Here is an 18,090-nt window from a genome sequence, read left to right as displayed (position 1 = left end):
TTAAAATCACGTGGATTGGCCGCATCTCGATGGAGGCGGGACTACAACCCCGAAAGTTGTAGTCCCGTCTCCAACCCGACTTCTGAATGAAAATCCAGCCCTAACTTTCTACCAGGGGTTACTGGATAACGATTGGGAGCAGAAGGTTTGGCCGATTTCCCCACTGCTAGCTTAGGGACACTGAGGCCAGTTCTAACAGAGATAGCTATTGACTCAGCATGCCTGAGAATGTGGAATTCACTACCCCATGGAGTGCTTGAAGAACATAGCACTGATGCATTTAAAGTGAGGCTTGATGCATGCATGAGGCAGAAGGTTGGGAAGAGGTCATTAGAGTGGACATTTTTTGATGGACCAATAAGGGTGACACTGGGTTGCCCCAGGGCCACCAAACAAAAATCATCACGACACGTGCCCCTTTTAAGGTACCACTAATAGGGGATGGTCCAATCAAACTAAAAAGATGCCAAAATAAGCATCAAGTGCCACCAAAACAAAAGGATACCTTGCCAACTAAATCAAGACTTTATTATTGATGTCAGCTGTGGCTCAGTGGGTAGCACACTCGCCTGAGTCAGAAGGTTGCGGGTTCAAGCCCCACTCCAGGGACTTGAGCACATAAAGCTAGGCTAACACTCCAGTGCAGTGCTGAGGGAGTGCTGCACTGTCGGAGATGCTGTCTTTCGGATGAGACGTTAATCCGAGGCCCTATCTGCTCTCTCAGGTGGATGTAAAAGATCCCACGGCAATATTTTGAAGAAGAGCAGGGGAGTTATTCCCCGGTGTCCTGGCCAATATTTATGCCTCAACCAACATAACAAAAACAGATTATCTGGCCATTATCACATTGCTGTTTGTGGGAGCTTGCTGTGCACAAATTGGCAGCCGCGTTTCCCACATTACAACAGTGACTACACTTCAAAAGTACTTCATTGGCTGTAAAGCGCTTTGAGATGTCCGGTGGTCATGAAAGGCGCTATATAAATTCAAGTCTTTCTTTCTTATGTCTACAAGACACCCTTATACACTGCGGTGCCCATCGGTAGCGGAAGGCATCAAGCGTACCGGTGGACATTGCAATTAATTGGGCTGAAGGGCCTATGTCTGTTATAGATTCCATGTAACCATGTTCTATCAATTGTATTGTGGGTTAAATCAACCCCTCTACACCATTTCCTAACCAGTTCCCCTAAAGGTCACAGCATTTACTACATAAATGAAAATGTATATATTTTAGAAAATCACAAACTTATTGAAGTTTATTGGAATTCTTTGTAATAATCTAATGTTTTAACAATTCGATGGTGGCCCCTCCCCTTTACATTCCGTGTGTTCCATCTGCCTCCTGTTCACACAGTGTGAAATGTGTAATACGCCCCAGGAACAATTAAAGGGGCACTGTCTTTGTCATGATTGGGTGTGAGCAGAACAGTTCTATTTGTATTGGAATGCTATCACCTGCAAAGGATATAACAAGGTATTCAGGATACAAAACATTTCAATGTGAATTATAACAATGAATTGTGTTTTTGAAAGCAAACAATAAAAAAAGTTGACGGAAACACTTTGCAAAGACCATTGTACCTTTGCATTGCATGCACCCGCCCCTACATGGACTATTTTATTCCGACTGATTTATTCCCCATGGAAACATGACTAATTTGACTACCTGTGAGCTGAACATTAAGCTGGATCCTGTGGTGACTTTACCAATTCCTTTTTATTGCCAAAATCCATTTCAGGTTTTCCTGCTTATGGTGGCTCCCTATTGAGCTGGGTGTGCACAGATGCCTGTAAGGAGATCCTGTTAAGGCTGGGTGTGAGGACAAGCTGTACGGTTTTCTTACTTAGAGTAAAAATATTTTGGTATGGTGACTTCCTCTTGACACCTGATGCAATTTATTAGCGAAGGTAAAAGTTTCTTTACTTTTATTGTGCCGATTCTTGTACGTATTGCTGGATGTTTGAGATTAACTTTTACTTGTGTGAATCCATGTTTTGAAAGTTTTGTTTTCACTTCAGAGGAAACCAATATTCCCTCCTGCCATAAAAAAAAATGAATGTTGAGCCTGAGTTTTAGTTAGCTGGATTTATTTTCACCAGGTCTGATTGCTCTCCGTTCTCCATCAGGTGAGTGGTATCACTCTGACTATACAGTAGCTAGTTAGTTCACTGATCTCCAAGCCTATCCCCTGTATAGTTAAGTATATTTCTTTCCCCCATCCCTGCTCCTCCAGTGCTGTTTATTGATTTCTTTGTGATGCTGTTGCTTGGGTTTGAGAACATTTGTTTCCCCGGTGAAGTGGTGTAGGAACAGGAGTAGGTGGTTCAGCCCCTCCAGCCTGTTCCTCCATTCAGTTAGATCGTGGCTGACCTGTACCTCAACTCCACCTACCCACCTTTGTACCATATTCCTTGATACCCTTACCCAATCAGAATAATCTTGGTCTTAAATTTCAATTGACCCAGCATATGCAGCCTTTTTGGGGAGCGAGTTCCAGATTTTCATTACCCTTTTGTGTGGAAAAAGTGCTTCCTGATTTCACTTTTCTAAATGGCCTGGTAATTGTAAGATTATATCCTATTGTTCTGGATTCCCCCACCAGAGGAAATAACTTCTCTGGATCTACTCTATTGAATCCCATCATAATTTTAATTACCACGATTAGATCACCGCTTAACCTTCTAAGCCCAAGGGGATAGAAGCTGAGTTTATGCAAACTGACTTTGTAATTTAACCCTATAAGCCCAGGTATCATTCTGGTGAATCTGTGCTGTACCTCTTCCAAGGCCATTATATCTTCCCTGAGGTCTGGGTCCAAAAACTGAATGCAATGCTCCAGATGGGGTCTGACCAAGGCTCTGAGCAACTGGATTGGGGGGAAAAAAGATTAGCCAAGAAAACAGTAAATGAGCGATGGCAGGCCTTCAGGGCGGAGATCGTTTGGGCACAAACCAAGCATATTTCCATAAGGAAGAAAGATGGGGCATCCAAAACTAGAGCTCCCTGGATGACACAGGAAATAGGGATTAAAATAAAACAGAAAAAGGAGGTTCATGACAAATGTCAGGTACAGAATACAATCGAAAATCAGCCAGAATGCAGGGAGTGCAAGGGGAAATTGAAAAAGGATACAAAAAGAGAGAGTAGGAGAAAAGATTAGCAGGTAACAAAAGGGAACCCAATTTTTTTAATAAACTTAAAAACTATAAGGATAGTTAAAGGAATGCTGGGGCTGATTAGGGACAAAAAAGGAAATCTTCCTGTGGAGGCAGAGGGCATGACTGAGGTACTGAATGAGTACTTTGCATCTGTCTTCACAAACGATGAAGTTAATGTTGGTTTAGAGGAGGGAGGAGTAGAGATACTGGATAGAATAAAAATAGATAGAAAGGAGGTGCTAAATAGGTTGGCATCACTCAAAGCCAACAAGTCACCTGGTCCGGATTCTGACCTGGAGCGAAGTATGCAGTGCGGTCCCCCAGGGGTCAGTATTTGGACCATTACTTTTCATGTATGTATGTAGACCTGGACCTGGGTATCGGGAGTACAATTTTGAAGTTGGCGGATGATACAAAACTTGGCAAAGTAGTAAATAGCATAGCAGTAGCAGACATCAGAAGGCCATAAATGGACTGGTGAAATGCAGATGACAGATGCAGTTTAATGTGGATAAGTGTGAAGTGATGCACTTTGGGAGAAACAACATGGAGAAGCAGTATAATCTAAATGGTACTATTTTAGGGGGGTGGGGGGGCGCAAGATTGGAGGGACCTGAGGTTGTATATTCACAAATCTTTGAAGGTGGCAGGGCAAGTTGAGAACGTGGTTAAGAAAGCATATGGGATACTTGGCTTTGTAAATAGGGGCATTGAATACAAAAACAAGGAAGTCATGTTTACAAATCTCTGGTTAGGCCTCAGCTGGAGTATTGTGTACAATTCTGGGCACCACACAAAAGGAAAGATGTCAAGGCCCTGGAGAGGGTACAGAGGTGGTTTGCCAGGATGATACTAGGGATGTGGAGAGATTGGAGAAGCTTGGATTGTTCTCCTCAGAGAAGGTTAGGGGGAGACCTAATAGAGATATTCAAAATTATGAGGGTTTTAATAGAGCAAGTAGGGAGAAACTACCTCCTCTGGCAAGTGGGTCGGTAACCAGAAGTCATAGATTTAAAATAATTAGCAAAATAACTAGAGGGGAAATGAGGAGAAATTTCTTCACACCAGAGTTGTGAAGATCTGGAAGGCACTGCCTGAAAGGGTGGTGGTATCAGATTCCATGGGATCCTTTAAAAGGCAATCGGACATGCACTTGAAAAGGACTAATTTGCAGGATTATGGGGAAAATGCTGTGGTGTGGGACTAAATTGGACAACTCCGAACTGGCACAGGCCTTACCGGCTGAATGGCCTCTTTCTGTGGTGTAAGATTTTATGATTCTAACTGCATAACTTCCTCCTTTCGCTTTTTTTTTCAACCCCCTTTGAGATAAAGGCCGACATTCCATTTTGTGCATTAACTTTTAGTGATTTGTGTTCCTAAATCCCTTTACTCCTTCACAGCTCCTAGTCTCTCAACATTAAGAAAATATTCCAATCTGTCTTTGGAATCTTTACCTCATCAAAAAGATGGTGGTGTCCAATGTTCTCGTTCAGCTGCGCGGTGTTCTGGAGGTCTTGTGTAAGCTGCTCAACGGCTTTATAATAGAAAAAACCACCATGCGTGATAATTTGAATAGGCCACGCAGCCTCTTAAAGGAGCCGCACACCTCCAAAAAAAATAGCAGGAACATTGGCGGTGTCTAAATTTTCTTCTGCCACCCACTCCCTTTTCATAAGGATAAGGGAAGGAGTACTTGGTAAACATTTGGAAGAACGAAAAGCTCTGTGTGTATCTTTTAAGCATTGTGAGATGTGAAGATTTTAATGAATTTGTTATTTTGCAGTGTCAGCTGTGGCCCAGTGGGTAGCACTCTCGCCTCTTAGCCAGAAGGTTGTGGGTTCAAGTCCTACTCCAGGGACCTGAGCACAAAAACCGAGGCTGACACTCCAGTGCAGTGCGGAGGGAGTGCTGCACCGTTGGAAGTGCCGTCTTTCAGATGAGACGTTAAACCTGTCTGCTCTCTCAGGTGGGCATAAAAGATCCCATGGCACTATTTCGAAGAAGAGCAGGGGAGTTCTCCCCGGTGTCCTGGACAATATTTATCCCTCAATCAACCATAAAAAAAAACCAGGTTATCTAGTCATTATCACATTGCTGTTTGTGGGAGCTTGCTATGTGCAAATTGACTGCCACGTTTCCAACATTACAACAGTGACTACACTTGGAAAAAGTACTTCATTGGCTGTAAAGCACTTTGGGACGTCCAGTGGTTGTGCAGGGTGCTATATAAATGCAAGCCTTTCTTTCTTTTTCTTTAGATACTTTGGAGAAATGGACTCATAACTCTTTGTGTGTGCCTTAAAGTGAGATTTATTTTGGCCCTAATTTTCTTCCCTCCTTGTAAAGACACTGCCTCTTTTTGCTGAGAGATGATTATATGGATTCTGGCAGCCCTGAGAGGCATCATCCATACAAAGGGTAGCCAAATTGGAAGCCTTATTGGCATGTTATTTGACCTGGTGGGAGTGGCACTTGTGGGGGTGGGGGGAGGGGGACATGGAGGGAGAGAAAGGAAGCACCATAATGAACCCAATCTGGCCCTCACCTAAAATCCACATTTCCGGCGGTAGTTGCTGGATAGCAATCGGGGTGGGAAACTTGACTGACTGACTTTTTTAATTCCTCTGTATCCAAGGGATGCTGTGACCAATTGCACTCTTGCTGCTGCCCAAACTGGGATCAGCCAACAGCAGAGATGAGAGAGTGACTGAGACTTTCCTAGTCTGTGTGATCCAGTATCACACACAGGGCATTGTATTTAACCATTGAGCCATTGGTGGAGCTCCACAGATTTGTAATTAGTACAGTCTGGAGGGATTCCTGTTTGTCACTGCTGTCGTATCTTTGTATCGGTAACCGAGAGTGACAGCTGCTATAATTGTTCCTTTGCCCTTGACCTAGACATTGTCACAAATCTCTGTTTTACAATTTAATCTGCTTCTGCTGTATCCTACATTACTTTGAATATTTTCACTGCTGTTTGTGGAACTTGAGAGTAAATCTTCATCAGTGCCCCTTTCCAAAGTCAAAGAATATAAATTTAGTTTTTTAAACATTTGAGTGCAATGGGTTCACTAGGAAACTAACCAGGAAGAGTTACTAAGCCCTACAGTGTGAGGGAGTTGGGTTAATATCGATAGATCTAATCAGTGACATGTTAGTCCTGTAAGATTTAGATGATTTTTTTCATACTGTTTCTAAACTTGGTGATGTACTGTTCCTTGCATCACAAAAATAGAATTTTTAGTGTTCAACACCACAGCATCTATAATGATGAGGGAGATGGCTTGTGGGATGCTAAATTCATGTAAAATCAATCTGTGTGCAGAGTGATGGGCTTGGGTAATTTGCTGTGCAAATAATCTCCAGGCCTCTGATCTGTTGCTAGTCCATGGACTATCTTTTTTTTTCCCCCCCTCTTGAATTTTCTGTTTTTAAAGACACTGGCCTAGAAATTCGGTGGGGCGCCAAGCTCGCCTGGGTGCCAGAATTACCGCTCCGGACGGAGCCGCTTGCGCCAGCCGGAAATTCAGTTTCAGCGCCCCAAATGGAAGCGGGGTGCTGCTCGAGGCGCCCTGCATCCCTCTTGGGGTGCTGCAACTGAATATCGCAGCGCAACGTGTCGCAGCACCACACGCTGCGGCACGGTGCGTTGCGGTACTGCAGGCCTTCCTCCCCTTCTTAAAGGGGAGGGGCCTGCACCAGCGCGATCAGAGATCGCGAGTGCTGGCAAAAGAGCTCGGCACCGAGGAGAAGTGCCGGGCTCTTGGGACACAGCCGGCACTGCCCGGGGGGGGGACTCAGGAGGCCGGGGACGGCGGCGCGAGGAGGTGCTGGCAGGCGGCCAGTGAAAAAAATGGCCGCCCCGCACCTCCCCTTTAATTAGCGCCACTTCCGCCGCAGGTAGGCCCCCCTGAACCGGTCGCAAATTGCGACCGGCGTTACAGCGAGGGGCGCGACCAAATATCGCGATCAGGGCGGTAGCGGGGCGCTGCGCACACCAATGATGTCATCGGTGGCGGCGCAGCGCTACAGGCTAACGCCGCCATTAGCGCCCCGCTAAATTTCGCGGGAGGCGAGGCCAGTGGCGCTAAACCTACTAAGTGCCCTCTTTGGGCGCTAACTGGTGGCACAGCCCACTGAATTTCTAGGCCTCTGACTACTGGTTTAGGGTTGCACAGGAGATGGCCAGTCTTCAAGTCTGAGACTGTGCAGTGACTGTCAGCAGACTATTTGACTAGAGAGGGGATCAGGGCTGAGCTTGATTTTTGTCTTCACCCAATAGCCGTACATACTTTTCCAGCAGTGAGTGACTGAAGGTGAAGAATCCTGGCTGATTTTTTTTGTGTACTCCCTTACTCCCCAGCAGGGATGGGACACTCGGGCTAGTTGCAGCACCTCCACCACTGCTGAGATCGGATCATTCAGCACAGATCAAAGTGATGAGTGTTATCTTGACACTTTTAATATGTACCTCCTTATTGCTATTCTGGACAGTAACCTCAAAATTCTTTTGTAGTGCTAGGAAGGGAGTTTGGGAGACAGTATCAAGACTATACTCTCTCTAACAGAAAATAACCCTCCTAACAAAACATTTAAAACATATTTTCAGAAATTGCCAGCAGTGCCTCATCCCTGTATGCATGTAAAATGATCAAGATCACAGCATCAAAACAGGTCAGGAAGTTCAGCACATCTTGGTTCACCACAGCATCCAAGAGGATTTTGGCTCCACTGTCCTAGCTGAGAGTCCATTCCAAACATGTATGAAGGAATTCCTGACATCAGTCCTAAATTTGCCTGTTTTATTCCATGTCCACTGTTCCTGCTGTCTAGCTTTAATTTGAAGTATTGTTCTGAACTTGTCTTTAACTTCTACCTCTAGAAGAACACTTCTGTCATCACCTTTTAAGGCTGAACAGCTCATGGAGTAGAAATTCTTTCAGGCCTATTTTCGGCTCTGAAATAGGCGCCACATACGGAACGAGGGTCTGACCAAGAGGCCCGAGGCTGACCTGAAATTGGGCCTCGGGCCTCTTTAACATTATTTGGGTGAGCTGCTGATACCTGTCGTGCCTCCACAGGCAGCTCTCCCATTAAAAGAAGAATGTCGGGCTATTTGTCTCACTGGCACTGGCCTGAAGGTATGTCTCGGGGCAGGGGGTGGGGGTAGGGAGGGAGAAATATCGGAGAGGCAGCAGTTTAAACATGCCCTACTTTTTCATGAAGACACCTGAGCAAGAAGGGAGAAATTCTCAGTAAGTGACTAATTCTGAATCCAAGTTCATAATGAAGGACATTATCAAAGTTTGAAGAGAAGGTGAAGTAAATTTTTAAAAAGTGATTAGTGATTGAGGTGATAACAACCTTCGATTTTAAAAGCCTGTAAATTTTATGAGGGAGGAAAGTCTGAAGGAGGTAAGATGTTCAATAAATCTCTGACCTTGGGGGAGTGGTGGGGGGAATGAGTTGTAGACTGATCAGTTTTTATTTTAACATCATGATGGTGCAGGAAAGGGAATGGGTATTTAGAACAGCATATTGATGTTGTGTATATGGACTTTCAAAATGTGTGTGATAAAGTACCACATAATAGACTTGTTAGCAAAATTAAAGCCCATGGGATTAAAGGGGCAGTGGCTGCGTGGATACGTAATTGGTTAAGGGACAGAAAGCAGAGAGTAGTGGTGAGCGGTTGTTTTTCAGGCAGTGGCGTTCCCCAGGGGTCGGTATTGGGACCACTGCTCTTTTTGATATATATTAATGACCTAGACTAGTACAAAAGCAAAGAAGTTATGCTAAACCTTTATAAAACACTGGTTCGCCTTCAGCTGGAGTACTGTGTTCAATTCTGGGCACTACACTTCAGGAAGGATATCAAGGAGAGAGGGTGCAGAGGAGATTTACTAGAATGGTACCAAGGGTGAAAGACCTCCGTTACGGGGAGAGACTAGAGAAATTGGGGCTCCTTTAGAGCAGAGAAGGTTAAGGGGAGATTTGATGGAGGTGTTCAAATTCATGAAGGGTTTTGATAGTAAAAAAGGAGAAACTGTTTCCTATGGCAGAAGGGTCAGTAACCAGAAGGCACAGATTTAAGGTGATTGGCAAAAGAACCAGTGGTGACATGAGGATAAAATGTTTTACACAGCGCATTGTTATGATCTGGAATGCACTGCCTGAAAGGATGGTGGAAGCAGATTCAATAATAACTTTTGAAAGGGGTGAAATTTCAGGGCTATGGGGAATGGGACTAATTGGATAGCTCTACCAAAGAGCTGGCACAGGCACAATAGGCAAAAGTACCTGCTTCTGTGCTGTATCATTCTATGATTCTATAATATTTGGAGCTTATTAGGAAAAAGAAGACAGTTCAGAGGAGCAATGACCAATTAGATGTCTACAAAAAATTGAGGGATTGCCTATCGGATGACTAGCCATAGTGGTGTTGTGGGAGGCCAAGCTGGATCGGTATGTTAATATGGACTCACTAGTGCATCTTCTCTCCCTCTCTGTGCAACCAGAGCGGTTGCTGGACTGTGACTGCACGACAGTGCAATGTGTGTTAAATGTTCCTGGCTTGCAGTCAGTTAGGTGAGGCAACTTATTATCTATCATCTAGATATGACTTCTACCATCTTTCCAGATGTCTAATGGAATGGCGGCTATGTCAGGTCACAGATGGTATGTGGTAAACCACTGTTTGTATTCCTGTTTGTCCTGTTTGTATTCCACTGTGTACATGCCTGGACATGCCTCGGCTGACTCCTCCCACAGGTCCTAGTATAAAGGTGACTGCTCCCCAGCCCTTTGTATCCTGGACCGGTTGACCACGCGAGGCAGACCTCCATTCTGTTGTTAATAAAAGCCTTTAGTTACTCTTCTAACTCTCAGTCTTTTATGAGTAATTGATAGCGCATCAATTTTATTAACAACATTTTTATAATGGAGAAGATCCTCACACCAGCATGCCTGGACTTAGATCATCGGGAGGCGGACTCATCCACCAAGTTTACTCACTGGCTTAAGTGTTTCGAAAAATTCCTGACCGCCTCCGAAGCAATCAAATCGGACGAGGACAAACTGGATATCCTGACCTCCAAAGTGAACCACCGAGTGTACTCGGTCATCCAAGACGCGACCTCGTACGCGGACGCTATCAAGCTCCTCAAGGACCAGTACACGCGCCCAGTGAACGAAGTGTACGCCAGGCACCTCCTGGGGAGTCGTAAACAACAACCTGGGGAATCGACCGTGGAATACCTTCAGGCAGTGTCTGTGCTTGGCCGGGCCTGTGGTTGTAAGGATGTAAAGGCCGCCGTGTACGCAGAGGAACTTATCCGGGACGCTTTTGTAGCGGGCCACAGATCCAATTACACCTGACAGCGACTGTTGGAGCAGAGTAACCTCGACCTCAACAAGGCCTCTGAACTCGCACTATCGTTGGATGCAGCCTACCAGGGCATGGATGCCTACTCCTCTGCACCGTGGACGCCGTGGGGAATGACAGCCTGGGACACGGTAGGACCGCCTCATAGCGCCGTGCCACCCCAGCCACACCCCAACAACGGCCCAACTACCGCAGCAGTGTCCCAAGGCCAGACAGCAGTGCCCCAAGGCCAGAAATGCTACTTCTGTGGCCAGGCAAAACACCCCAGAGCGCGCTGCCCGGCGAAAAACGCGATCTGCTCGGGCTGTGGGAAGAAGGGACACTACGCTAGCGTCTGCAGGGCCAAAGCCACCCCGAACCCCAGCAGCGCCGCGTGTGGGCCATGCGGGCCGCCATCTTGGACCTCCCCGGCCATGTGCGAATCACCGGTACAGCAGCCATTTTGGACGCCTCCAGCCACATGGGGATCATGGACGCCGCCATCTTGGACGACAGCCGGGACGCAGCAGGCCCCCGACACCGCCTCATCTGATACCCGCAGCGACACACCGACCCCTACGCTGGCATCCGTTACACTGGACCAAGCGAGACCGCACCAACTGGCCAGTTCCACAATGGACATTAAGGTAAATGGTCACGATACAATCTGCCTTTTTGACTCTGGGAGCACGGAGAGCTTCATCCACCCCGACACGGTGCGGCGTTGCTCTCTCCCAGTCCTGCCTGCGCAACAGCGGATTTCTATGGCCTCCGAGTCCCAGTCGGCGGACATCGGCGGCTACTGCGTGGTGACACTCTTAGTAGACGGGACCGTGTACGATCATTTTAAACTTCTGGTCCTGCCTGACCTCTGCGCTGCCGTCCTGCTGGGGTTAGATTTTCAGTGCCACCTTAAAAGTGTTACGATGGCGTACGGTGGACCCCTACCCCCACTCACGGTCCGCAGCCAGCAGCTTCCAAATTGCCCGCCGCGCACCAGGTGCAACCTCTCCACACTCAGAGTCACCCCCCCACCACTGTTTGCTAACCTCACCCCCGACTGTAAGCCCATCATCACAAAGAGCAGGCGATACAGTGCCGGGGACAGGGTTTTCATTAAAACCGAAGTGGAGCGGCTCCTGAAAGAAGGGATTATTGAGGGCAGCACCAGCCCCTGGCGAGCCCAGGTTGCGGTCGTTAAGACCGGCGAGAAGCAGCGCCTGGTCATCGACTACAGCCAGACAATAAATCGCTACACCCTGCTGGACGCCTACCCACTCCCCCGTATAGCTGATATGGTCAACCAGATCGTGCAGTACCGCGTCTTCTCGACCATTGACCTGAAATCAGCGTACCACCAGCTCCCCATCCGCCCTGAGGACCGCCAGTACACTGCCTTTGAGGCAAACGGCCGCCTCTATCACTTCCTTAGGGTTCCCTTTGGCGTCACCAACGGGGTCTCCGTCTTCCAAAGGGAGATGGACCAGATGGTAGATCAAAATGCGTTGCAGGCCACTTTCCCATATCTGGACAATGTGACCATCTGCGGCCGTGACTTGCAGGACCATGACGCAAACCTCGAAAAATTCCTCCGCACCGCCCAACTCCTAAACCTGACATATAACAAGGAGAAGTGCATATTCCGCACAAACCGCCTCGCCATCCTTGGCTGTGTTGTGGAACACGGAGTCATCGGCCCCGACCCCGACCGGATGCGTCCCCTTATGGAACTTCCACTGCCCCACTGCCTCAAGGCCCTGAAGAGGTGCCTAGGGTTTTTCTCCTATTACGCCCAGTGGGTCCCCTACTATGCGGACAAGGCCCGTCCGCTGATCAAGTCCACCTCTTTTTCCTTGACGGCAGAGGCCCGCTTAGCCTTCCACCGTATCAAGGAGGACATTGCCAAAGCCACCATGCACGCAGTGGACGAATCCATCCCCTTCCAGGTGGAAAGCGACGCGTCCGACTTTGCCCTGGCCGCTACCCTCAATCAGGCGGGGAGACCCGTGGCCTTCTTTTCACGAACCCTCCAAGGCCCGGAGACCAGACACTCCGCTGTTGAGAAGGAGGCCCAGGCGATTGTGGAGGCTGTGCGTCATTGGAGGCACTGCCTGGCCGGAAAACGATTTACCCTGCTCACTGACCAGCGTTCAGTTGCTTTTATGTTTAACAACAAGCAGAGGGGCAAAATCAAAAATGACAAGATCTTGAGGTGGAGAATTGAACTTTCCACCTACAACTACGAGATCTTGTACCAGCCCGGGAAGCTAAATGAACCCCCGGATGCGCTATCGCGTGGCACCTGCGCCAGCGCGCAGATCGATAGACTGCGGGCCCTCCACAATGACCTCTGCCACCCGGGGGTCACCAGGTTCTTCCACCTCATCAAGGCCCGCAACCTGCCTTACTCTATTGAGGAGGTCAGGACCATGACCAGGAACTGCCAAGTCTGCGCTGAGTGCAAACCGCACTTTTATAGACCAGACAGGGCCCACCTGATAAAAGCCACTCGCCCCTTCGAGCGCCTGAGCGTTGATTTTAAAGGGCCTCTCCCCTCCTCCGACCGCAATGTGTACTTCCTCAATATTATTGATGAGTACTCCCATTTCCCGTTCGCCTTCCCCTGCCCGGACATGACCAGTGCCACGGTCATTAAATGTCTGAACAACCTCTTCACCCTGTTCGGCTTCCCCAGCTATATCCATAGCGACCGGGGCTCATCGTTTATGAGCGACGAACTCCGTCAGTACCTGCTAACTAGGGGTATTGCCACAAGCAGGACCACCAGTTACAACCCCCGGGGGAACGGACAGGTGGAAAGAGAAAATGCGACAGTTTGGAAGGCCGCCCTGCTAGCCTTAAAGTCTAGGGGCCTTCCAACCTCCCGCTGGCAGGATGTGCTCCCCGATGCGCTCCACTCTATTCGGTCACTGCTCTGCACTGCCACTAACGCCACCCCCCATGAGAAAATGTTTGTCTTCCCAAGGAAGTCCACATCGGGGACATCGCTACCCGCCATGGCTGACGTCCCCAGGGCCGGTCCTACTGAGAAGACACGTGAGGACCCATAAAACGGACCCCCTGGTCGAGAGGGTCGACCTCCTCCACGCCAACCCCCAGTATGCTTACAGCGCATACCCAGACGGGCGGGAGGACACAGTCTCCATAAGAGACCTTGCACCCTCGGGGGCCGCAGTAACCCACTACCCACTACCACCCCCCCCCCCACGATCCGATATCCAGCCCCAGCAGACGGCAGGCCTGGGCCCCGCGACCCGCTCGACATCTACGAGGACGACACGCCTGTGCCACAGCCTACGCTGGACTCGACGCCGGAAGCTTCACTACCCCTGCCGTCGCCACGCCGATCACAGTGGCAGACAAGACCTCCGGAGAGACTCCAATACACTAACTTTTAATACACTTCACCCCGCCGGACTCAATTTTAAACAAGGGGTGAATGTGGTAAACCACTGTTTGTATTCCTGTTTGTCCTGTTTGTATTCCACTGTGTACATGCCTGGACATGCCTCGGCTGACTCCTCCCACAGGTCCTAGTATAAAGGTGACTGCTCCTCAGCCCTTTGTATCCTGGACCGGTCGACCACGCGAGGCAGACCTCCATTCTGTTGTTAATAAAAGCCTTTAGTTACTCTTCTAACTCTCAGTCTTTTATGAGTAATTGATAGCGCATCATGGTATAAGTTGAATTGATCTGTTTGATTTTTGGGGGTTGGAGATTCACAAGGCTGTGTTGCAATCAGTGGTGAGATCTTAACCTGCAAACCTCTCGTTTACAATTCAACATGTTGGATCCACTATAGCAACAGAAAATGCTGGAAAAACTCAGCAGGCCAGGCAACATCCGTGGAGAGAAATTAGAGTTGACGTTTCGGGTCGAAACCCTTTTTCAAAACTGGAAAGGAAATAAAATAGATCGAAGTCAGGGCTGCAATAGAACAAAAGAAGTAAAAGAGACATTAAGAGGTATTCAAATCCAGACGAGATGCTAATAGGACAGTGGAGACAAAAGACGGCTCAGATTAGGTGTGAAGTGTACTGGCAGGATAAGAGACAGCTGCCATGTGGGGGAGAGAGAAGAGAGGAAAAAAAAAGGAAAGGTGGGGGGGAAGGGAAGGGAGTCTTCCCCCCCCCCCCCCCCCCCGCACAAATGACCCTTTCTCCCGCTTGCAGAATTCCCGTTCTACCTGGACCCCTCCCCCGGCCTCTTACCCTCTCTAGATCTTTTCATCGCTAACTGCCGCCGTGACATCGGCCGTCTCCATTTCTCTGTTCCCCTCACTCACTCCAACCTACCTCCCTCTAAACTTGTAGCACTCCATTCCCTTAGATCCAACCCTGACATTGTCATTAAACCCGCTGACAAGGGTGGTGCTGTGTTGTTTGGCGAACTGACCTCTACCTAGCGGAAGCTGAACGCCAACTCTCCGACACCTCCTCCTACCTCCACCTGGACCATGACCCCACTACCGAACATCAAACCACCGTTTCCATGACTGTCACTGACCTCATCTCCTCTGGTGATCTTCCCCCGCGGCCACCAACCTCATAGTTCCCCAACCCCGCACAGCCCGCTTCTACCTCCTTCCCAAGATCCACAAACAGGACTGCCCTGGTAGACCCATCGTTTCAGCCTGTTCTTGCCCCACGGAACTTATCTCTTCCTATCTCGACTCTATCTTTTCTCCCCTTGTCCAGTCTCTTCCCACCTACATCCGCGACTCTTCAGGCATCCTCCGCCACTTTAACAGTTTCCAGTTTCCTGGCCCCAACCGCTTCCTTTTCACCATGGACGTACAATCCCTCTACACCTCCATCCCCCACCAGGATGGCCTGAGGGCGCTCCGCTTCTTCCTTGAACAGAGGCCCGTCCAGTCCCCATCCACCACCACCCTCCTCCGCCTGGCTGAACTTGTTCTCACATTGAACAACTTCTCCTTTAACTCCACTCATTTCCTCCAAATCAAAGGTGTTGTTATGGGTACCCGCATGGGTCCTAGCTATGCCTGCCTTTTCGTGGGATACGTGGAACACTCTTTGTTCCAGTCCTACTCGGGTCCCCTCCCTCACCTCGTTTTCCGATACATTGATGACTGTATCAGTGCTTTCCTGCTCTCACCCCGAACTAGACAATTTCATTCACTTTGCCTCCAATTTCCACCCTTCCCTCACCTTCACATGGTCCATCTCTGACTCTTCCCTTCCCTTCCTCGACTTCTCCGTCTCCATCTCTGGGGATAGGTTATCGACCAAGATTCACTACAAGCCCACTGACTCCCACAGCTACCTGGACTACACTTCCTCCCACCCCGCCTCCTGTAAGGACTCTATGCCATTCTCACAGTTTTCTCCGTCTCCGCTGTATCTGCTCCGACGATGCCACCTTCCACACCAGTGCTTCCGACATGTCTTCCTTTTTCCGCAACCGAGGATTCCCCTCTACCGTGGTTGACACGGCCCTCGACCGTGTCCGTTCTATCTCCCGCACTTCTGCCCTCACCCCTGCCCCTCCCTCCCGGAACCACGATAGGGTTCCCCTTGTCCTCACCTTTCACCCCACCAGCCTCCACATTCAACGGATCATCCTCCGCCATTTCCGCTACCTCCAAAGTGATCCCACCACCTCCTCCCCTCCCCTTTCAGCATTCCGTAGGGACCGCCCCCTCCGAGACACCCTAGTCCACTCCTCTGTCACCCCCAACAGCCCTTCCCCTTCGCCTGGCACCTTCCTGTGCAAGCGCAGGAGATGTAACACCTGCCCCTATACCTCCCCCCCCCCCCCCCCCCCTTCCCACTGTCCAGGGCCCCAAACACCCCTTCCAGGTGAAACAGCGATTTACTTGTACTTCTTGCAATCTAGTATACTGTATTCGCTGCTCACGATGCGGTCTCCTCTACATTGGGGAGACTAAACGCAGATTGGGTGACCGCTTTGCGGAACACCTCCGTTCAGTCCGTAAGGGTGACCCCGAGCTTCCAGTCGCCTGTCATTTTAATTCACCGCCCCATTCCCACTCAGACCTCACCGTCCTTGGCCTCTTGCATTGTTCCACGGAAGCTCAACGTAAACTCGAGGAACAGCACCTCATCTTCCGATTAGGCACTTTGCAGCCTTCCGGACTCAATATCGAGTTCAACAATTTCAGATCATAACCTCGGCCCCAAATACATTTTTTACTTATTTTTTTCCACCCCTTTGTTTTGGGTGTTCCCTCCCCCCCCCTCCCCCCCCCCCCCCCACACCTTTCCTTTTTTTTTCTCTCTTCTCTCTCCCACATGGCAGCTGTCTCTTATCCTGCCAGTACACTTCACACCTAATCTGAGCCGTCTTTTGTCTCCACTGTCCTATTAGCATCTCGTCTGGTTTTGAATACCTCTTAATGTCTCTTTTACTTCTTTTGTTCTATCGCAGCCCTGACTTCGATCTATTTTATTTCCTTTCCAGTTTTGAAAAAGGGTTTCGACCCGAAACATCGACTCTAATTTCTCTCCACGGATGTTGCCTGGCCTTCATGAGTTTTTCCAGCATTTTCTGTTGTTATATTGGATCCACTGTTGTGTTGCTGTCAGAATCTATAACCTGATACGAGTTGAAAGCTCTTTAGACCTTAAAACCGTTGCGGCAATTTTCTTTTCCAAACCGTGTAGACACCATAGTTTTGCACTTTTGGGAAAATTGGATCAGTAATTTATTCTAAGTACTGAATTTGTTTATGCAAACTCTTTGAAGAATGAACAGAGATAAAATCAAATACCAACAAAGTTTTTGAGAAACACTCTACACGCCCTTGCTTTTCAAAGCTCCAGCTTTAAACCAGGAATAAGGCAACTCTGAAATGTACAAGACCACACTGTGTGATGTGAGGTTACCTCAAATTGAGCCAAATCTGGAATGGACTACTTTGCACATCCTTCCTTTTGGGAGACCCAAAACTACTAGTTTAACAGATCAGATTGGTAGAAAGGCCTTGATAACATTATTAAAGATAGAAATGTTAACTTAAATCTTCCTCAAACTTATAGGCCTAGAAATTCGGTGGGCTGCGGAAAGTTAGCGCCCAAAGAGGGCACTTAGTGGGTTTAGCGCCACTGGCCACACCTCCCGCGAAATTTAGCGGGGCGCTAATGGCGACGTTAGCCGGTAGCGCTGCGCCGCCACCGATGACATCATCAGTGTGCGCAGCGCCCCGCTACCGCCCCGATCGCCAAATTTGGTAGCGCCCCCCGCTGTAACGCTGGTTGCAATTTGCGACCGGTTCAGGGGGGCCTACCTGCGGCGGTAGAGGCGCTAAGGTGCGGGGCGGCCATTTTTTTTGCTGGCCGCCTGCCAGCACCTCTTTGCGCAGCCGTCCCCGGCCTCCTGAGCCCCCCCGCCCCGGCGTTGTGCCAGCTGTCTCCCAAGAGCCTGGCACTTCTCCTCGGTGTGCCGGGCTCTTTTGCCGGCACTCGCGATTTAAGAAGGGGAGGAAGGCCTGCAGTACCGCAGCGCGCTGTGCCGCAGCGTGTGGCGCTGAGGCACGTTGCGCTGCGATTTTCAG

The 18,090-nt window shown here is 49.0% G+C and overlaps 1 protein-coding gene across 2 annotated transcripts in view; it reads left to right on the top strand.

The window, feature by feature from the left end:
* The first annotated feature begins 1,324 nt into the window (after window positions 1-1,324).
* LOC147125174 (uncharacterized) overlaps window positions 1,325-18,090 on the top strand; it is a 121,792-nt gene continuing 105,026 nt past the window's right edge. Inside the window, exon 1 of one of the 2 annotated variants that reach the window (XM_085998629.1) lies at window positions 1,325-1,911. The gene's annotated coding sequence lies outside the window, so the exon portion shown is untranslated. The remainder of the gene's footprint in view (window positions 1,912-18,090) is intronic. The other variant, XM_085998632.1, reaches the window with a different exon arrangement.

This window comes from Somniosus microcephalus, chromosome 1 (genome assembly GCF_052327205.1).
Source record: "Somniosus microcephalus isolate GS21.2 chromosome 1, FLI_Smic_1.0, whole genome shotgun sequence".
Lineage (NCBI taxonomy): Eukaryota > Metazoa > Chordata > Chondrichthyes > Squaliformes > Somniosidae > Somniosus > Somniosus microcephalus.
The sequence above is the reverse complement of the archived record's forward strand: the minus strand, read 5'-3'. Positions and strand labels throughout refer to the sequence as shown.